The 24,058-nt window shown below is 32.1% G+C and overlaps 1 protein-coding gene and 1 non-coding gene across 2 annotated transcripts in view; one reads left to right on the top strand and one right to left on the bottom strand.

The window, feature by feature from the left end:
* The window catches only part of LOC128874718 (V-type proton ATPase 116 kDa subunit a 1-like), a 77,670-nt gene that overhangs the window by 24,166 nt on the left and 29,446 nt on the right, over window positions 1-24,058 (top strand). The gene's annotated exons all lie outside the window — the stretch shown is intronic.
* Window positions 17,548-17,671, bottom strand: LOC128876047 (U4atac minor spliceosomal RNA). The gene has a single exon (XR_008456940.1). It is a non-coding gene; the product is annotated as a U4atac minor spliceosomal RNA (small nuclear RNA).

Below are 24,058 nucleotides of genomic sequence, written 5' to 3'. Positions count from 1 at the left end.
GATCTTATTACAAGTTCGCAGCCATTAGCTCGATATTACTCGCGACGGTAATACCGATTACCAGGTCTCACCACGTGGAGGTTGCTGCGACTGGAGACCCGGAGATAGAAGGAATCAAAGTTCCTTCGATCTCCCTCTACATACAGTATACATACATAGATGCATACCCTACATAGAGTCGACGAGCTTAATACTAAGTACGAAACCATGGAAATCAAAGAAAACACACTCCCTTTGATTTCCAAAGTCCAAGTCTGACTCTGCCAAATAATTATTTGAACTAAATGGAAGTTAAATGGATATCGCGACACGACGCGACCATGTAACGGATTTACTGAGTCAGTTCTGTTTCCTCTTGTTGGATCTGGACTCGAGAGGAAGACGACCGACGCCTCCGAACCAGTCCTCCACACCCTGCACCCATCTGGGAGCCACGACGGACCCGACTTGTACCCGTCTCACTGCGCTTTGGACTTACTGCACTACGCCGGGAGCCTGGACTACACCAGACGGGATACAGGGAGTAGAGAACCGATCCGGAGGAGCCGATTGTCTTCCTCTCGAATACAGATCCACCAGGGGGACGGCAACCGACCTTTCTGTCCAGTTACACAGTTGGTCACTTTACTTATAACATGAAGTAATAGTGACCGAAGTGGAGAACGAAGTTGCGAGTCCAATATGGACCTACGAACAAACAAAAGAATTGAACAAATGATTAATAATTATTTGCCAGAGGACAGACACTCGTACACGCATGCCTTAAAACTAACTTAGGTACATGCCTTAAAACTAACCAAACCAAACTAAGCTACCCACAAGCAATACCAAGCTACGATAACTAAGGAAAACTACACTACGCAAAAATAGGAGGGACGCGAGATGCGGACGCGCGATCGCGAGATCCATATCGACTGAAGGATCGTCGATGAATGAGTTCTCACCCCTCGTGTACCTGTGTCGATCGAGGGTCGCGGCTCGCTTGTGTCTCTCGAAGTAGAGAAGGGGAAGAGCGAACAACAACCGCGTTACGCTCGCTTCGAAGGCTCGTGGAATTTATCGAGAAAATAATTCGTGAAACATTAATATCACAGCAAAATCATATTCCCCATCGTTGTTTAAATAATAAGTCTTGTTAATAATTAATTGAACTATTGTCGGAAATTAATATTTAGTTGGTCTAATCAATAGATATTAAAATATAGAAAAATATCACGCGATTACTTATTTAAATTTTATTCTCAACTTTTCTTATTCAGAAATATTACTTTCTCGAAAAACATTGGTATAATAATCTGAAACTTTAAAATGCATTAAATATGTACTTAATGTATCACCGAATTAATTGAATATTTACAATGCATATAGGAACATTTAGTCTTCCATTAAATATTAATAAGAATCACCGTTCAGAATAAGTATTCGTCGAACACAGTAATCGTAAGAAATTTTTCTCTGAAACACATCTCTAAATCGAGACGAGATCGAGATTTATCACGTCTCATGCGCATCACTAATGAAAACTGAAGAAATCTGAAGAAAACTAGTCAAAGCTGAAGTAAACTGAACAATACTGGAGAAAACTGAAGAAAACGTCCCAATACTGAAGGAAAGCGAACAGAACTAATGAAAACAAGAAGAAATCTTCAAATGCGTTCCGGTAGGAAGTGACGTAATGATTTGATAACGGATGGGAAATAGACCTCAATTATGCCTACTATTCCGTTGAGGTTGAAGGATAGACTGTTACAGTAACACGTCAAAAGTTACGTGTAAACGATTGTTCCTAATAACGGAACACGTGAAAATGAAAGATTAAAAAACGATTAAGCATTGAGTACGTATAGAGCGAGGCATTTAGAATAAACCATTTCGATAATTCGTTAGATCAATTTAGTACATCCCATGATATACTATACATATATGTATAAAGTTTACATTTCCATGTCAGCGTGATTTATGATTACAGATTACAAATCTAGTTTACGAATACCGATTAATAGACCAATCGTGTGTTTATTATAAAAATAATCACTATCTTACTCTGTTATGAAGAATCCGTGAAACGGAATGAGGCCTTTCAATGCCAAAATGTGTCCTACTTTTGCTATAAGCTGTAGATTGTCTTTTTTCTAAATTTGATAGGATTAAAAAATCTTTTTGTACAAACTCACTGCTTATCTCATACTTTAGCGACATACACCATGATGGATACCATATTTACTTTCTCCACATCCGCGTAACGCAATATGAAAGTTTAAGGGGGTGTACAGGTTTGAACGACGGAAAAATAGCCGATGTTTTAGAATTCTTTTTGTTGAAATGGTAAGGAATATTGAAACAAGATTTATGGAGTGCAGAACACAGAAGTATAGTTAAATATAAATAATGAAAGAAAGATTGTAAACAAAGCGAAGAAAAGAGAAGGAAGGAATAATGTAAAGATTGTCAATGGAACGTAGCACAGTAATATTTTATGGGAAATACGTTCAGTTTAATTAATCGTGTATCCAAATCACTTTGTTGTGTATAAACACAAATATATATATGTCTGCATTTATAAATGGTATGTTCTCTCTAATTATTTGTTGTGTATGTTTAAATATAAAAATCAATGAGGTTAATACTAATATTTCATATGACCAATATTAACTTACTTAATTTAACCACTGTGTTAGTAGTTAAATTAAATTAATTTAGTGGTTAAACTCACTAAACAGATAATAACGGAAATTCGTCCGAGCAGTCAGCCATTACCTGATGAAAGGATCTCTGCTGATTGCAGAAAAGTTCGTATCGTTTAACATGGCATCGCTGCGTTAAAAGATGGAGCCATTAAAGTCGTTAAGTTCATCTTCGATTTTAAATAGTCGCACTCTTTTTACGTAAATTACAAAACATTTCGTCTTATCTTTCAATTGAAAAGTTTCCAAGTTATAGGATACGTGCTGGAAACCACACATTCCCTTTCGGTAGACCTAATGATATCCTTGGTCGATTGGATCGATTTGTCGTTGCAGTCATTTTGCTGGAAGTTAGTCACGTGCAATATTCAGTTAAAAGTAAAAGTTCGATGCCCCTGTGTTACCGTGGCACGCAATATAGTCTGTTTGTCGATACTTTTACTCGTTCTCTTTCTTCTCTTATGACCGTGAACGTTCATGAACTTCCGTTCGATATTCTGCTGCGTTCTACATACCGCTCGGCTCGCTCGTGATAAGAGCGGAGCACAGCTCGAAAAGTACACATTTTTAACCAGTAATGTGCGTTTAATAGGTCCTCATTTAAAAATTTTCCTTTCTTGAAAATGTAAATTACGATCGATGTAATGATCTCTTAAAGGGGTATTCTACTCTAGAACTTTCAAAATATCGCTTCTTTTTATATTGCCTTTTTCTGAAAGTGTAGATCTTTAGAAATATATCTTCCAAAGGATTTTATTGAATTTGAAAAGTAACAGAGTTACTTTTCAAAGTTAAGGACGTCTAAAAAGAATGGTGTCCGCAATGAAGTTGTCACCTCCAGTTCGTTTAGATACTGCATTTTAAATTTCTTTGTAGTTTTAACTACAATTTCTTCGTTGGTAATGTGTAAAATGTGCAAAAGTGACACTTATTTCCAACAAGCAAGTAAGCAAGGATCAGGTTTTAATTGTAATCGTAAGTATACGTATTTGGTATGAAAAACATTAAACGCTATTTCCTTGTAACCATATTTTTTGAAATGGTTGCCATGATATCTCGAGTTCTAGTTAACCGAATGTTTTCAAATTTGGAGTGAAACTTCAGCACATGTGCCTTTATCGCCCGAACCACTGTTTTTAAAATCTGATTATTCTAATTATTTTTTTTTTATATGCTAAAAACAAAAAAATACTAAAAATCGACATTCAAACTGTAAAGTGCAGCCATTTTTTGAATTCTCAATATTTCAGAATTATTCTGATTCGAGCCATAGCGACACTAATATTAATAAAGATGTTTCTTGATTTCTTCATTTCAGATAAGCTGAACGACTGGAATCGTGGCAACTATGAACGCACTTTTTTTCAGGAGGGACTGAATAATATCACTTGTCGCTGTATTACGTTTAATTTCGATTATTTTTACTTGAAAAAAATTGTATATATTCTTGAAATGTGACTAAATATGTGTGCAAAATCCGTAATAAAAATTCCTGCTAGATTAAGAAAAAAAATCCTCGAAAAGCACTAGAAATTTATGCTCTAGACTAGAATATCCCATTAATTACGCTGTAATTCAATTATATAACTTAATTACATTTTAAAATTGTATGACATTTAAGCATAAAATTAGAGTTACGATAATCTCTAATAAACGTGTCCTTGCAGATCTTATCTCGTGCGCATAGATTGTTCTGTAGCAACGAAAAGTGGAACAGTAAACTGATTGCGCGCCGTTGTGTGTATGCTAAATCGAAATACAAATGTTACGTGCCGCAGATTAAATTTGAGTTCACCAACAACGTGTTCAAAATAATATGATTTGAACGAAGAAGAATTTCCACGGTTAAACTCATTTGTGTCATAATTAAAGTAAAAAGATCACAACTTAAATGAAATAAAGGGTTTATCAAAAAGTGCTTCAGGGTTTTATTTTCTAATCAAACACAAATGGTATGGAATATATTCGATTCTTTTATTTTTACCTGTCTATAATCCACGTTATATTTGGCTTCTGTAAAACTATAGTTTTATTCAGTGTTTCGTTTCGTTTTATTTTGTTTGGTTTCGCTTTCGTCAGTTTTCTTAAGTTTTCTTGAGGTCTCTTTAGTTTTTATCACGTTTGTCCACTTTTCTTTAGTATAGCGTAGTTTTCTTCAATCTTGATCAATTGTCCTAAAAAATGTTCAATTTTCGTGTGCTTTGTTAAGTTTCGTTCTGTTTTATTCAGTTGTCCCCAATTTTATACAATTATCTTTATGTTTATTTAACTTTCTGAAATTTCTCCAGTTTTCACCAGTTTCATTCATTTTTTTTTTTTGATACGGTAAAGTTTTCTCGAGTTTTGTTCAATTTTCTCGTGATTTCTTCAATTTTCATCTGTTTTCAAAAGTTTTCTTCTTTTCTTTATTAAATTTGATTCAGCTTTCTTCATTTCTGACTTGTTTTTATCTCGTTTATTCAGCTTCCTATAAAAGATTCTCTAAGCAATCTATGGCCATCTTCTCTTGGGCACGTACGTGGCAGCGTACCTCAAGTGATTATTGCTTCGCTATCGGTTCTGCAAATTTTGATTATTCATAAAACGTTAGACGTGCCAACGAAACACTCGTTTCAAGGCTACACCTACTCCGCTGTTTTATCTCAAGAGGCAAACGAGATCAGCGTGCGAGGAAGATAAAGAGGATCCGCACGCATACGAATGCTGTATAGATAGATTGTACGCATCGCGGTAGCAAAGTTTATTTATGGTTATAATTGTTTGCCTTTGGTCTCGTGGACCATGAACGATAAATCTGTCCACGCGAATGGAAGTTTATACTGGCCACTCGAATGTTAGACTTCATTTACGAAGAGCCACTTCTCGTTCTATGGAGAATTTCTTATTGAAAGTAGAGAGAAATTGACCTCCATCCGTGTATACATATACATACACACCTGTCCGCTGCAGCGGTTGCTATACCATCGTTTATCACCTTCAGTTACTGTACCATCACTTGTGCGGTAACCATTATGTGAATTTCCACTATGCGAGTAAAAAGTGAAGTTAACTTTTATCTTACAACTTCGTTAGAGAATTTATACAGGATGTCACGCCTAAAGCAGACCACCTCTGAACATCTCTTTCAATTCCGACGATAAAAAATATATTTTATATGCAATTTGAATGGTGTGGACCATTTTGCTCAAAATTATTTTTTTTGTTTAATTCGGCTCGATAGCACTTAGACAATTTAATATATTATTAAAAAATGCTTGATTATTTAATTTTCATGTAAACAGTGACAACGTCGTGACAACGTCGTAACTTTCTCAATTTAAGATACTTTTAAATACGGGAAAAAAATATATACATGTCGAATTGAGTAACCACCTCCTTTTCGAAGTCGGTTAAAAAATTGCGACATATGGACTAAGAAGTATTCTTTCAAATAGCCTTAAACATATTATCAGGAAATTTTCTGTTTGTTCTCAAAAAATTCATAAACATGCTCCTTTTTCTGGACAGTCTTAAGACTTTCCTCAAAGTTTAAATTGTTTTAAACGTGTACTATTTTTATATGGATTAAAAAATACTTACGTCACTATTACATAATTAACACTATACCAATACTTTGTTATCTATTATTGACATAACATTTAATGCTTCCGTCATTATATAAATTATAAAATATTATGTAAATATTAATTGAGAAACTATTCTAACTATATAGATGAAATTAATGTTTCCGAAATAAAGAGTATTATTGAATTCATTCATGTTATACAAGTTACTACAGTTCTACCAAATACTCATATTGTACAAATAATAATGTTTATAGACGATTTATCAGATAAAACTGAGAATTCTATTTTTACGGGTTAATTAAATAATTCAAGAATTCGATTTGAACATTGTACGCAATTACGCATGTCGCACGCGTCTTGCAAATTATACTATGCATTGAAACTGTTGAATTTGAGTAATATGTGCATGTCATTTCAAATTTCGGAATTCATAGAAGTTGTACAAATCATTAAATTGTACCACATGTACAATGATACCATGTACCATTGTACCATGTGGTATTTATGATTTTTGAATTAACGAAGAAATAAAAATTGTTGTCAAAACAAAAAATGTTCACCCTTTACACTCGGAGCCATTTCGTTACAAAATGTGCAAACAAATCACGTCGTATTACATAATACAACTTATAAAGCATGTAATTTACTGTAATGACACTCGACTTACGATGGTTGAAATATACCTATTTACATATATAAAACGTAATACTGACCTGCAGTGCCGGATTTACGTTTGAAGAGGCCTGTGGGACTAATAAAGTAGTAGAGGCTCCTTTGAGTAAGTGATTGGATATATAATATACTATTGGATATATTATAAATATTATATAATATATAATATATATTTATTTATATTTAATGAAGTAGTTTTCTTCTACATTTTATGTTTGCAAAATCCATTATTAAATCGTTAAAATCTAAAGATCTTAATAAATCGTTTTCTATAAATAAAGAGATCAGAGAGGATAATATTTCATTTAACATTGTAGATCGATGTAAATCTGTACAGCTTTCGACAGTACATATTCGAATTCTTCGAGAATCGATGTATTCTTAAGCGCACATTACGAATTGCCAAATTATTTTACATGATCAGCAAACGTTTTCACTGAGAAGTTTTCATACAATTTTTAGCCTTATGGTAAATCCGGCACTGCTAATCTGCAGTCTAATGTTCTGTGACGAGTAATTGAATAAATTAGTTTCTCCTTTAACTTCGTGATTTTCTCGAAAACGTTATTTCCGATCAAAGAATTATCTGCGAGGCATAATATGTTTGGTTTTCGAAGCTTTCAAGGGTTCCCTTTCCGTTGCAAAACAAAAATTAATTAAATTAAATATTCACATGGAAAAATTGAATTTTGGCCACGAAACGCCGCTTTCAGACCACAGTGGCGATGAATGATGGTGGTGAAATCCCATTTCATCTCGAACGGACCCCACGTCTCTAGATTTTGCACATGTGATTTAATACGAGTCTCGGAACATTCCTGGATGTGGCTATGTCCGACAGATGGTCCGTGCAATTATTAGGGTCACTCAGCTGCTGATTGTCGTCCAAGGCTCCTACTACTTAAGCATTTCGTGCAAGTAGTCGGCGTAGGTCGTTCGCCAATGACGCGCTTGCTCAATTCGGTACGTGTCTTACAACTGACATTTAAGTCAATTTTAAGGGGAATGCATCCGTTTTTAGAAACTCTCAGTGAACGCTGCATTCTTTTGTCCGCTAATGTTGTGTAAATAAGATATAACCAACAATGAAATAAATTCAACCAGGAGAGACTCAGGACATTTTTGTGATACCAAGAACATTTTTATCCTTGTTTTCGAAATATTGAAAGAAATACGAAAAGAGATATACACAGGGTGTTCCATTTAAGGTGGCCACTCTGTTGCCTTGAATGGCACGAAAAAATTGCTCTTATCATGTGTAATCATATTATAAATTGACTAAAATTACTTTTTTTTAAATCAGCTATAAATTATAACTGCATTAAAAACTCTGTACGTATTCATTGACCCCTTGGACTATTTTGCACAAAATTACCTGAAAACTGCAACACGATAGTTTTAATCGAGTCGATGGTAACTTAGAAGTAATTAATGTAACTGTAAACGATTTATTAACAAAAAAAGGAGTATTATTGGATGATTATATCGTTGGACCGAGTTTCTTTGTTATTTCTTAGAGTATTTTGTCGGGTGAGTATCACTTAAGCTTCCCAGATGTTTGGCAGATGTTTTTCTGCTAAGTCTAATACTCGTAGTGTCAGTTACTAACATTAAAAAGTTAATGTTCCTCTACTCGTATCGATGCTATCGTTATTAATCTAGTGTCGGAAAGTTTATTAACAGGTGGTCTCGGATACTGGCTCGAGAAAGATTGTTGAGGAGTGTGCTATGTTAACGAGTTGCAATTAACCCTTTAACTGCGGAACGAGTTTTGCTAAAAATTCTAAGAGGCGTAGAGGTGTGAATTTTAATAAAAATATCGCCTTATAGAGAATAGAAAAACGAAACTTTTTTATATGTATAGTTTATTCATAAGACGTTTAGTTTCAGAGATAAAAATTAAAAACTTAGAGAACCTTTTTCCTGAAATTCAAGTTTTGCAACGAACTTCTAACTTTTCAATTTTTCTTTTCAAAACTAAGCGTTCTATGAATAAAGTATACATATAAAAAAGTTTCGTCCCATCATTCCCTATATGCTGATATTTTTTTAAAAATTGATTTAACGAACATAAACACTTCTCTGAGCCTATTTTCGAGGGCGTATACATACGCTCATCGTAGTCAAAGGGTTAATACAGGATTTTTTCAATATTTGGTATTTTATTTTTCGTTAAGGAATAATATCTAGGACTTTCGCACAATAGTGGACCTACCTCGTATCTCAGAATTTTAAGGTTTGAAATTAGTTTTGTTTTTCTGTAACTTCAGATTTGACCTTAACCTTGACCTCCGAGGTCATTCAAAGGTGAACTTTCATTTTTCAAATCGGAACCCTTATTTTTGTTATATTTATTATACTTTCAAACCTAAACTTCTTTCTTTTGGGTTCGATAAATGAAATTAGAGAACAACAACGTTCATATGAATTTAAATAATAACAGTGATGTTTAGTTACAGTATACAGTGGCATTTATTGATTTATTTCTAGTGTAAAATTTTATCTAAACGTAAACTGTTATACTTGAGGTTATGAATGATAGTTTCATGTAAAAAAGAAACATAAACTTCTTTGTAAAGAGTGTATTATAATTGGTTTCACGATAAAAATATTATTATACTTTTGAGTCTTCAATAAATTACATAATTTTCGCTTAGATGAAACTGAAAAATAAAGTAGTTTCTTCGAGTTGAAACGAACTAGACAATACAATTTAGTGCATAGTAGATACTCGTTAGTTAATCTTTTGTATTTTCTAGTTTCTAGAACGTAACGTTAATTTACTGTGCTCGCGTATCGAATAATGGTTCTTTTCGAGTACTTTACTGGAATCTTTTCTTGGAACATCTGTCAATATATGTGTTCATAGATAACTAAACTGGAAAATGTCAACGTGGCATCCATAAAAATTCTAAATTGCAGAAACAAAGAAGAACGCTGTTCAGAACGAAATAGCACAGCCGTCAGTCGTATGTTTTGTTTGTCGTAAATTTAAATATTCTTTGGAAGCTACAAGGAAACCACTCCTATAACCTTGAAATATAAGGAAACGAGGAGTAATTGTCACGATTACAGAACGAGCACTTACAAAGGTATCTTAAACAGTAAAACGTAATACATTTTCAATTAGCTTGGCATAATACAGAATATAAATGCATGATACGAATAAGAGGAAACGACAATAAGAAGGTTCATTTAACAATTTTGTTTCATATGTATCGAGTACAATAAAAGTGTTTAAATATTTATATTTACGAGGCTCTGAACTCACTGGTGAATAACGAAAGAAAAGAAGATTTTATACTGTACATATTATTTTTATTTATGAATACCGTTCCACACATTATACACGTTATAAATAATGATATATTTTATTTACGTATTTTATGTCTTAATCTCTTAAAGTAATTGCACAGTGCAGAGAAAACTCCCTGATATGATTCTAAATTATAAATACATATTATGATAACATTATCAACAAGTGTAACTAATACAAATTCAGTAGATTATGGTCACTGTAGCTGGTTGCACGAAATTAATCATAAACAAAATTACGGTGACAATGTCGACAAGTATAATTAATACAAACTCTAACCTGTCTTTGGAATAAGTTAACAAGCAGATTAATTAGAAGAGATAATAGTCGTTACTGTGGGTTGTATGTAGGATTATACATACATCACAATTTTATAAAATTTATTGTACAAAAATTCAAATAAACAGAAATGGCAAAAACGGAAATATAATACTCCAAGATCAAGATTGATGCTAGGAAGATTAATTTTTAACGAATTAGAGCATGAAATATTACCAGTTTCCTTGTGTTTTTCGATTAACATTTACTAGATCTTTGTATTAATTGTTTTTCTTCATTTTCTTGCTAACATTTCTTTAAATATTTGAATTGCGTTTTACAAAAGCAAGGAATTCTATTGAATAATATTGAATTCTATTGAATGAATAACGTCGTAGAAAGCAAAGCATTGTTGCTCTATATCAAGGCTAAGATGCCGATGATCATCTGTCAGTTACCATAAATACGAAATACTAATTAGGTTACGCACAATCTGTCACGACTGACCACCAACGGATTACGTTTATCATACACTATTTTAAGATCGTCTTGTACCTGCATAGCACTACAAATAAAATCTAGAAGCGAATAACTGGTTTCTTAGCTCACATTTACCATTCACTTATCTATTCCAACAGTTAGGGTTACATTGCGCAACGTTCTTGCTTAATGGATATTCAACTTATATATGGACAATATGCATACGTATTTCATGGAACGTGATCAACATAATGAATTGGGGAAAATACTGTTAGCCTTGAAATACTGTAAACTTTATTTTCATGTGGAAGGCTAGGTGGAAGGGGAGGGGGCGGAGGCGAAATGTTGAAGTTTACGCGATTTACCAGAAAATGGAAAACAAAGCGTTAGGTCTCTTGTTCCAGACTAGTGGAGAACAGAAGAAACAAAAATTATCCAAGTGGAATTTTCTCTGGAAAATATAATGCAACCAAGATTACATTAAGGGGGTATTACAGTCTAGAAACTTCAAAAATTCGATTTTTTTTTTGCATTTTCTTATTATTTGGGGTTTTGAGAAAGTCTCTCTAAAATATTTATTTGAAATTCGTAGAGCTCTCATAGTTACAGAGGCTTAAAGGCTGTTCACCAGTATTAGTGATAAATGTATATAGCAAACTTTAAATGCGTTTTTCTCGAAACGACATTTTTCAAGTCGGGCGCACGTTTTTCTCAAAAACTATTGGACCGACTGACTTCTGGTTTTACACACATTTCGAGAGTACCATCACCTATGGTCTGAACTAGAATTATACCGATAGCTTGAATATTTCAGTCCTCCTCTCATATTTTACTTGACAATTTTCCGGGAAAATTAAACCTTAATTTTCAAACAGCTGCGGTTTCGATAAAAAATTTAGTACTTACTTAATTCTAGTTCAGACGATAACTACATTCATATAGATTGAAAAAAAAATTTGTTTCTCTGTGTCAGACGATTAGAACCGCCACAACCTGTGCGCCCGATTGAACGAGCGTCTCACGCCACAACCTGCATAACAGCGTATAACTTGTATAGATTTCAATGAAGTATTTCACAAAAATTTGTGTTGTTACGTTGAAACGTGTTTTATTATACATAAAAAAAACCCTGGTACTGTAGGTTTGATAGTTCTCGCAAAATTAATTCCTAAAAATTATTGAAAAAACAAACTTCTAGACGATAATACCCCCTTAAACACTACTTGAGAAGCAATAGCAATATTAACCACACCCCCAAAAAGAATCTAGTTCTATTAATTAAAAAGAAATTCAGTCAAACTCGTCGACAATGACCGAACAGTCGATGAACCAATGCGTCGTAAAACAAAATCATTTAAAGAAGCGTTCGTCTACTACTCAAATTACATTAGCCTTCTATGAGCCGAATTTGTTTCTCTGCAAACAACTTGCAAGTGATTAGTTTGATATTTCATGTTGATGGTGCTGCCAACCACCATCAATATTATTATTGGTTATCAGAGGTATTATACAGAGTGGACCATTTTAAATTCCCCAGTAGAATTTCTCGGAAACTATAGCGGTTAGCGAAAAATATTACGAACAAAAGTTGCCCAATTTCGAGAGGGAAATATTCTTATCACTTTGCCTTTGACCTTGGAGGTCACGTTCAAGGTCATTTAATGGTCAACTTTGTTATTTTAAATAGAAACCCCTATTTTTGATCTCGGATTCGGAAAGAGCGGAAAATTCTACGTTCAGATGAGGTAGCGTGGTCGTGGCCCGGGTGACCCTCAAGGTCATGTGGAGGTCAGTCTTATTTTTTTTTTCCTAATCTTTCCACCTGAATGATCGGTCAAGAGTAATGTTTAGTGAAAAATATTTTAGACAAAAATTGATCTACCGAAGTTTTCATTTTGGTATCTGTTTTACCCCATTTATCTCATGAAGATCTAAAATGAAGACGATATATTATTAAAATATTTTTCATTCAATATTGATTTCACATTTATTTTTCAAATTAATCAATTGTTAATTACATAAATTGGTTACAGTAATTGTTCAAAAATATTTCCATTTTGTTGAATGCATAAGTCATTTATAAATCAAGAACATGACCTACAAGGTCAAAGATAAGGTCATTAGAATATGGTCCCTTCGAAGTTGAGGAATTTTTGTCTAAAACATTTTTCACTAAACGTTCCGCTGCCCGATCATTCAGGTGGAAAGATTAAGAAAAAAAAAATGAGACTGACCTCCACATGATCTTGGAGGTCACCCGGACCACGATTATGCTACCTTATTTGAACGTAGAATTTTCTGCTCTTTCCGAATCCGAGGTAAAAAATGGAGGTTCCTATTTAAAATAACAAAGTTGACCTTTAAATGACCTTGAACGTGACCTCCAAAGTCAAAGGCAAAGTCATGAAAATATTTCCCTCTCGAAATTGAGCAACTTTTGTTCGAAACATTTTTCGCTAACTTCTATAGTTTCCGAGAAATTCTACTGGGGAATTTAAAATGGTCCACCCTGTATAATTAAGACGTATACGTTAAGTTGTGAAAAAACTGAAATTATTTGGTAACATAATACCATTTGAACCTCGATATATTAGCATGTGATCTAAATGTTACATGGACTCATAGAGGGTTAAAATACATAATGCATTGTAATACAAATATGTAGATAAGATACATAAATAAATGTCGAACATACTACGGTTATTAATGAGTTTCGCGTTGGTTAAACTACATTCCAATGCTTAAGTGAGTGGAGACAACCTTCATTCCTTTAGAAAAGAGTGACTGTTAAGATTCTTGAACTCACGGCAGTTTACAAATAAATTCTTAACCCTTTCGAGTTATGGCACGGTACGGACATTGGTTAAAGTTGTAGAAGTTATGGAAAAAGCAAATAGAGGAAAATGCTCGCACTATGTGCGTCCTGAGAATTACAAAATCCATTATCCTCGAATTATCTTCGAAATCAAAAGTGAACTCTCATCATGCTTTCACCTGATTCTTCGTGTTCAATTAACTGTTCCAGTTTTCTTTCTCATTTTGAGAGTATCATGAGTTAACTCTTCCAGTAAACAAGAATCATCGATTAATCGAATTACATTATAAGGTCACCGTTTCTATAAATAACTTCCCCATTTATTAATATCAAACGGTGCTAGACACGTTGACTGAATGATTCATTACAGTAGAACGCATTGACGAATCACGAGAAAAATATGTTGTATTTGTAACTTTTTACTATTATAACACAGAACTATTTTTGAAATCAGATAACACATTCAACTTTAGTTAAGCTTATACTCAATTGGATCAAATAATCAACGGAAAACTTTTAACCAATGGATTTTTATACGCAGGAACACAACATTTTCAAGTGTGTAATACGAAATTGAAATAATTCGCGATATTTTTTAATTCTTTATAAGCAAGCTAAAGTTACGAAATGCCATACATAAATAAACATAAAATTTTCATTTTTCTCACACGCACACACACAAATACACACGCGCTCACAATAAGTGTAAACATTAATATTAGTCGTGTGACATATTGCAACACAGAGCGCAAAAGGATCGCTTACTCAGCTTACTGTGTGTCAATAAAGCACACGCGGCAGTTAAAGTGTTAATGACCTGTTAAAAGGTTAACACGGTGGGAGCGGTTCCACGAAGCGTTGAAGATAACTTTCACGCAGCTTTTCGTCAGATATGTGAAAAATCTTCATTCAGATTAAAATTTTGATCGAAGAAAAATTAAACGTTCCTTCGTTATCCATCGAATCAAAATAAAAACTTGAACTATAAAATGAAATATTTCACGATGAACCACTAAGAGTTTAATGTTCAACCGAATAAATGTCACGCATAATTGGCATACGTTCATCTTATTCGTTAGCTACTATCTGAATAAAATATTACTCAGACAAAAATCGTAACAACTTTTTAATACTGTGTTAAACTTAATACACTGTTGATATACCGGGCGATTCACGAGAAACAAAACACCTAATTACCTCAGTTCGACTTAAAGATAAAGGTTTAAGGTTTAAGGGTGCAAATATGAGGATATACGAAAATTTTCCGAATTTTGTCGTATTATATGTATTATATTGTATTAACATTATGCTTTTAGCTGTTAAACTTTTAATCATATATAAAAATATAAATTATATTATATTAACTTAATGTTTGTAGTCATTAAACATTTATACGTAAATAATTTTCCCTATCTCTGTTTTTCAAATAAAAGTCGCGACAACTTCTCAACGCTGTAGTGAAAATAATAATAATATAATTAAATATACATCGCTGTATTAACTTTAATGATTAAAATAACCCTAAGATTTATGTTTTACAATACATGTATATATTTTTATGTGAACAGCTTTTTTAAATAACGAAGAACAATAAAATAACTTGTTGACCAAGATTGTAACTTCTTGACACCTCGCAATTAGTATTTACAAACCAATTTCAAGTGTCTTCAAAAAAGTGAAATAGCAATTATATTATTGATAAATGACTTGATAATGACTAAGATATTGTTGAGTGTTCTAAAAATATTGTGCATCTGCGACCCGCGACATGGTAGCAAAGTGCAAATTGGCTCTCGTGCCAAAATGAATTTGACATACCTGCCCTAAATAGTTGAGTGTGCTAATCTACAATGCAAAGTAGCCTTGCAAGCCTCCACGAATTATTAGAAGTTTAAAACAGTGTTTTCAGACCTATTTTGGATCATGTTTTACCTCAACATCTCAAACATTGATATGACCACCGTAATGGTTAACCAAGTTCTGAAAACGTATATTGTAAAGAAATACTAGAAATAAAACATGTTTTCAATGAATATAAATTTTATATTACACTGTATTAATTATAAAGCGTACATCGAAGTTATTGTGATCATTGAACCTGATTAAAAAAAATGTATATAAACAAATAATAATATCATCGATTTAAAATTTTATTTTATACATATGAACGATGAATAAGTCTCTTTTAAATTAGTTGTTCGTAGTCTTTCCAATGAGTAATTTTAACGTCTTATTGTCAGCAAAGATTGTGCCAAGATTATTGATTATGTATTAGTAATGTATTCGCTTAGTTTAGTAATTAGTTTGTAATTGCATCACCCTCTTGAATTGGTTATTAGGGATTAAGCAAAGCTATACTATATATCGATATTATCGATTACGTGTTTCAGTTCATCATACATCCCAATTACCTAACATTCATGAATTTTTGAAACATTGATTTTAGTGACTCCCTCCTCTAACGAGAACCTTAGGCAGATGTCCTTTTCGTCTATTGGGTAATGTGTCCACTACACGTGAAACCATCTCCCTTCCTCCCTCTTTCTTTCTCTAACTTGTGTTCCCCTTGTATGAGTCACGAGTCTCGTGTAACGCGGAAGTGTGCTTCACGTTATACAAGCCTTTGCTGTATTAATAAGTGTGTCACCCATACCATGCCGCCAACAGTTCTTCGCAACGAAAGTGACTTATAAAATTCATATTCATTTTGAAAAAAATAAAAAATTTAACAATATCATACAACGCAGTTTCATAAAATCCATAACTATGAAAATCCAACACGATGTCATAAAACAAGGTATCGTACATAAATCACCATTTTATTATTGACAATAATATCAGGTTGTGTTTATATTTAATGAAACAACTACAGAATAATGATTTTGCCTGAAAGATGGGAAAATATCGCAGAGATAGAGCGGGTGATTATATTTTTTCATAATACTAAAAGATATATTTCACATATTAATTTTAATAGCAGCAGAACAATACGTGGCATGAGCTTATGGAGTGACCTAATACGCGTAGGCTGCCATCGACTATAATTAATGTCAGCGCCGAAATGGTTAGGGTGACTTTGTCATTAACAGAAATGTATACAATACTACTTATTTAGATTATTGTTATGGAAGCATATAGTTAATTGGAAATACAAGAAAATGTATTCAAAAACACGGTGCGATGAAATATACGTTTCTTTCTTTGAATGATTATTTATAAATCATATTTTCGATAATTGTACAATTGTTATGTGATATAACTTTATTAGAAAGAATTCATAAAAAATCAGAAAATTCTAAAAAACATGGGTAGTCAGCGCAGCATTATCATTCCGAATAATATACGTTTCGACCTTTGCTTTAAGTTCTTGGAATATATAAAATAATAATTAAAAATAATCATACAAAAATTAGTCTTCAATAAACAAGAACAGCATCAATATCAATTGCACGTAAAAGATCAAATTGACTAGAGGCTACGCGGGTTTATTGTTTTTTTATTGTTTGAGAAACGACGTTTCTCGGCCAGGTGTTGTACAAAATGTACAATGTTGAAATGGATAAAGAAAAACAGTATCAAAAAGAAAAACAGAAAAAAAAATAACATAGTTGTTGTTAAAAATTATTTCTCAAACATTAAAAGTTTGAATTGATTTTAGTATTTTCTCAAAATAATCGTGATATCAGTAAACTACAAAGAATTGAAGTTATTTTTATCCGCAACTTTTCGTTATTAAGCCTCTTATTAAGTAAAGAGGCCTTCAAAAATTGCATCACACGAAACAAATTGTGGATGCGGATTATTAATTAATAATGGGCTTCAGCAACAGTATCCTCACTTAACGATCATTGTATACTTTGCTCCCATAGACAAGGACAGAGAACGGAGTTTCGCCAGCGTTATATACACTGTGGATCGGAAATCTTACTTTCGAGAAGCTTATGCCATCTCGTGACATTCGTCGGAACTATTGGAGTTAAAATAAAGATGTACACCGAATGCATGGAATACACTTTCTCATTACATCTATCGTCTATTTAAGTTTTTTTTTTTTTTTTATTAAACACATCGTAGTATTGTACACTATTTTATTTATAAAGAACATTACACGCACTGTGACATTTTGTTCTATTATTTTGATTATTTAAAATATATAATTATTTATATGTACATATAGATTTGTATGAAATTTATATATAGTAAAATATAAATCAATGCGATGCAATGATTTTTTACTTTGACGATTGCAACAAGCAAACGATTTATGGCATTTATATTTATAAGCTTTACTTACAATTAGTGTAACTATTTATTCTTCTTCAATGTTATCCTTGTAGAAGTTATCATTATATATTGTTAAATACCATTAATGAAGCCTAATTTTAAATGTGCATAGTGTTTAGCTCTGAAATGGAATGTCTATTCGAGGTTACGTGGTTACTCGTGCACATAAATTGGTTTGTGAATTATTCTGAACTTGAGATTATTTCTAAGAAAAAGATATCGTAAATAATTTACTAATTCGCGTATTTCTTTATTAGGAAGAAGTCATTTTTAAGGACCGGACTGCACTAGATTTTTTACAACTGAGTGATTTCATAGAACAGAATGTATGAGACGTTGCTTTTTTTCGTCCCATCAGGACTTGTTTGATGGCTTCCGTTCCATCCTTAGGAAATTATATAACATAGTGTGTCATGCATGTGTCATACACTTGCAACAAGTGCGTTTTAACTGTAGATAGAATCTTGGCACTGTAAATTAATCCTAGATAATCATAAGCCTCCGTATCATTGTTTGCGCGTAATTTTTGTGAGCGTTAAAAACTTAAACTTGTCGTCCAACTTTCCTCGAGATAATTACTTCTGATAGTCGCTGCTTGTGTCGGGAAATTATTTAAAGGGCAACATTTAATACTTAATTAAAATTCCATAAAATTAAAAAAGGATTTTTTTACATACCTATAAATAATAGCTTATAAATTAGAAAGTTTCTATGTTTTTTACTTACAAAAATTCATATGTATTGTATATAAACCGACGAAAAAGACGTGGTAAATTAAAACTCTTTGAGACCCATACTTTAGGAGAAATAACTTTTCTTAAATGGACATGAAATAATCAGCTTTCGATCTTAACCCTTTGGCCTACAACCACGAGTGAGACTCTTGGTAAGGAATTTGGGTCATAAACAATAACCACGAGTCTGACTCGTGGTAATTCGTTCGGACTTCCTACCTTTCTGTTTACTATGGCCCGAGAAATCGTGAATATCGTGTAGGTTAATGGGTTAATGCGTTTCACTTAGAGTTTCTATATAAAAAAACACGTAATAAAAGACACTATAATACCCAAACAAACAGGTTAAACTACGAACCGCTGGCAACGACCCAAAAACTGCAGATGAATAATTTTGTCCTTGCGTTATGCTCTCTGTGTCCTCCAACTACATATATTGTTATAAAATCTCCAATGAATTCGCAATAGAAGTTTTATTATCTCTGATCTGTAATAATAATTTATTTCGTAATTAAATACCGTAACGAATACTGGGATTATAATTGTCGGAAACGCGATGTTGTTTTTAATCAAAGTTTGGAAGCACTCCAACTTTTGAACAATTGGTGGTTTAACGATCAGAATTTTCCTCAAATAAAAGAGATACACGAGTCGTTTGTTTTGAAAATGTCATAAGCAATTTTGTTTTCAAAACGAGATATTTGAGGGTTTCCGTTTTAACGTGTTTAAAAATATCGGTGCCAACTACCGAGATGATTTACTTGGATTCGTTATTTCAGGGTACTTATATTCTTTTTCAGTGTAAACCAAGTTTTTAAGAAATGAATTCTATAATTTTACCACTAACAATCAATTTCCTCAACAGAGCACTTGCGCCACTTTTAAAATAAACATGTTTGTTATACTGTTAATTAGTAGAACTTCCATAGAACAAAATGTCAGTGGTTCTCAACTTATTGATTTTCATATATTTTTTTTCTTAAATGTAGAAGTATCGTTGAATTGTAATAACTATAATTCTGAATGTGATCTTTTGGAAAAAGTGACTTAGGCCACTTTCAAAATAAATGGCTGATACATACAATTGTGCTAAAAAAAATCCGTATCCTACATTCATAATGGAAAGTATATTATAAATATCTGTTAATAAATAAGTAATCACAATAGAATGGTATATGACTTTCAATATTGTACAACAAATGAAGATTTTGGAACATATAGAAAACTAGAGGACAAATTTAATCGTTTTCTTACGACTGTACATTCCCTTTATCCCCTTATCGCGCAGATAAATACCATTTATTACCGTGGAGATAAATATTATAAATTTGTCAGAACAGGGAGACAGAAATTTTCATTAGGAGAAGTCCGACAGGATATTATTATATTACTGCTTCTACAGTATAGTCCTTTGTTTATTTGACACATGTAAAAGTGATGAAACCAATGGGTACACATGTCAAAAGATAAGAGAACGTTGGTGTAAAGTGTGAAATAAGCCGAAATGAAGATATGTACCTGTTATCGTGTCTCTTATCTGGTCGCAGTAGATGCACCATTCTCAGAAATTTAGGAAGAAAAGATGATAGTGAAACTTAATTGAAAACTGGGAAATTACAAAACGTGAGTGGCAAGTTTCGAGTCGAGAGGGTTCTGAAAGAAGCGTTAGGATTTTGGAAAACTTCAGGATACTAAAATTCTTGCACAAACTGTCAACAAGCAAAAACGATCGAAATTAATATGAGTAGTATAAAATACAGTTATATACAAGTACATATATATATAACAATTTTTTAACGTTATCTATAATTTCATTCTATAATTTAAATTCAAATCTTTATATAAGGAATAATGGATAAGACATTGCGTATCTTTTGTTCGTTATTCGAAATTTGAATCTAGATAATAATTTTGCCCATCTTTGTCACTAAGTACATAATTCCCTGAAGTCGTACTAACTCTCCTTGTCTGCTAATCAAAGTGCAAAGCCATTTTTAATCTAGGTTTGTAATACTAAAATTGAGGGGAATTAATTTAAATTACGACTAATAATACAGAGAGATAAGATGCGTTTAATCTTGAATGTGATCCGACGTTGAAAAGCGTTTGCTTCTGTTAAATACACTATGCAACAAAATTTTGACATTTCTCAAATACTTCGTTAATTTTCATTGTATCGAGGCAATTTTGTTTTTATTTTCTAGGTAATTATCTGTATTTATGGAAAAAGTTAATACAAAGTTGGTTAATATTTACTTTGTTTTTATTAACAATTGTACGTACATATTAGTAAATAAACTAATTAACAAAATTATAAGTTACGTATGTATTATAAAAGGCAATCACTATTTGAAAGCTGAGTATTTACCTATTTTTGATAGATAAAATGTGATCTATTGTATCTATCGCTATTAATATTTATTCTTTTTAATTACAATGTTCAATCATTTTATTACTAATACGTTACTAATAAGTTTTTCTTCGAGTTTTGTCCAAATAATCCCAGACAATTGTTTAATAATATTTAAATCGAGACTTTCAGGTGTATCAAATCATAACTTTAACGTTTCATTCTCCTCTAAATCTTTCAAATAATTTTTTACAATTCTATTATACCCATACGTAGTATACTAGTATATATAAAACGCAATAACAAGTATACAATTTCTTTCACTAAGGATAGATTTATTTAAGTGTAATGCAAGCTTAACATGGCGATCAAAGACTGTTGCACAGTATCGTGTATACTTCGAACATTACCTGTGTCAATTTTTATAAAAATATGTTATTCCATATTAGAAACATGCTTCGTAATATGCTACCGAAATTTTCAAGTTTTACGATTAGGATAGATTCCTAAACCCCTAATTGTCAGAGATAAATAGCAAATGAATTAACGTAGGTGACCTAAAAGAATTAAAATGTGTTATATGTCTAGAGTGGTGGGATACTTTAGCGAGTAACAAAGTTATGGACAACAAAGCTGTTCGTGGGATTTTTGTTTGCATTGATCGATTCGAAGGTGGATCTGTGAATAGAAAAGAGTAACGTTCCGTTTGACAGGAACAGCGAGCGATCATTGCACGCAGCAAACAAGTTCACAGTAATTTATTACACGGTTCGCCATTCTCTTCTTCCTGTCACACACCTCTTTACCCGTGGTAGGGATATTTATTCAAATGTTGCGTTCATCTACCAAACAGATACTCGTCTGCTAGTATTCGCTTATTACGGTTTACTACGCCGAGTTACGAGACTCGTGTGTAATATGTATGCATTCTTCCTGTGTTTACAATTTTCCACTAATTGCAAATTGATCGAGGTTGCATCGTACGCTGTTCTATTGTGTGCTTGCTAATTATAATATTAGGTCGTTTTATAAGTCTTTGCGTTTCTTTGTTTTACCCATTGTGTGCCAGTGTTCTATTCATAAGGGATTCATGCAAAATTGAATCGAGTATCGCATTATTGTTATGGATAATAAACATTAATTGTAAACAAAAATTATTTCATATTCAATAGTCTCACTTTGTATTTTTTTTCATTCAGAGACGAGCGTCATTTTGTATATTTATTTCATTCAAATTTAAGATTCAATTTGTTTATTTTTTTTCACTCAGACTTACGTGTTATTTTATTTGATATTCGGACTTTATTCGGACTTGCATCAATATTTGTATATTTCTCTACTCAGACGTGTGTTCGACTTTATTCAGATTTGTTTGTCGTTATGTTTACGTTTTTCATTTAGACTCACGTGTCATTTTGTACATTTATTCAATTCGAACTTGTGCGTCGTATTGCTTACTCTTTTCATTCAGATCTGTGTGCTATTTTACGTATTCTTTTACGTACAAATTCGTTTGTCGTTTTCGATAATATTTTAGTCAGACTTGTATGACTTTGTACTGTTCTTAATTCAGGCTAATGAGTTGGGTAAATAGTAATTATCTCTAATAGAATAAAAAAATAATTATATCCAATAAAATAGAAAATTCGTCTTGTTTTAAATGTCTGAAATTTGTTTAATAGTTTATTAAAATTATTCTAACTTGCAAAATATTCATCAGTTAACGTCCTTTTCTGTAAGTAAGAAACAATAAAAAGTCATGAATTTTCATTAGGCTTATTTTTAATTGAAAACAATTAACAATCTTTCTTAAACTCACTTCCAAAATTACTGAAGCAGTGTACATATATAAAAAAATAAAGGAAATCCCGTGGTTTTAATTGATAAGACCGTTTATCTAGGTTTACTTTACACCAAAAATTTAATAAGCGAAATATGTAAACACTTATGGAGCGACATAATACTATAATCCAAGTGCGATTAAAATTGCCACGATAAATGGATTTCCACGAAAAATTCCTCTAACCGGCAATATAGTATACAATTTAAACTTTGTAAAATTGTTTCGTTTCTTACTGTTGCTTAGATCTTTTGCCACGAGACGCACGGAAAGGTACAAAATTTCAAGAATTGTACGCGCTTGCAGAAACTGGTTGCAATTATGCCAATCTTCTGATCGGATACAGCGATCTGATTAATATGATAATGTCTGAGTTGTGGCTTTTATAGAACACGTGTAATATATGTAGCAAACACTCCAAGGATACTCCTACATTATTCGTATTCGTATGAAATGATTCAGTTTTAAAAATATTTGAGTTTCTGCACTGAATTGGTTGTAAAGAGCAATCTTTAAACATTAATGTACTATAAATGAAGTATTTTTAATGTTAATATTCAAGACTATCTTCAAATTATCAGATAGATTGATGCAGAGTAAACAAAAATTAATTTGATTTAATTATAATTTCGATGTGTTGCTTTCCTATCTAAATGAGGAATCGAATTTAATATGCGTGCACTACTTATACTCAGACCTGTTATCTTATTTCATTTTCGAAATATAATCACGTTCTCTAACATCATCCAGTAATTTTGAAAATAATTCTCTATTTCGAATATGTTAATGATGAAATTCTCTTGGAAAATATCGACATGTTCTGATGATGTAATGACAAAAAAGTGTTCAATAAATTAATTTACCAATCTTTTCGTATCGTTAAATAATAAAATGACAGTGAATCGAAGAAATTAATATAATAAATATTCTGTGTTGTAACTTCCTATGCATTTATAAATTATATATGTATACATATATGTATGTATATTATATAATTATATATGTATATGTGAATTATATATGTATGTATATTATATAATTATATATGTATATGTAAAT

Source organism: Hylaeus volcanicus, chromosome 4 (genome assembly GCF_026283585.1).
Source record: "Hylaeus volcanicus isolate JK05 chromosome 4, UHH_iyHylVolc1.0_haploid, whole genome shotgun sequence".
Taxonomy (NCBI): Eukaryota; Metazoa; Arthropoda; class Insecta; order Hymenoptera; family Colletidae; genus Hylaeus; species Hylaeus volcanicus.
The sequence above is the reverse complement of the archived record's forward strand: the minus strand, read 5'-3'. Positions and strand labels throughout refer to the sequence as shown.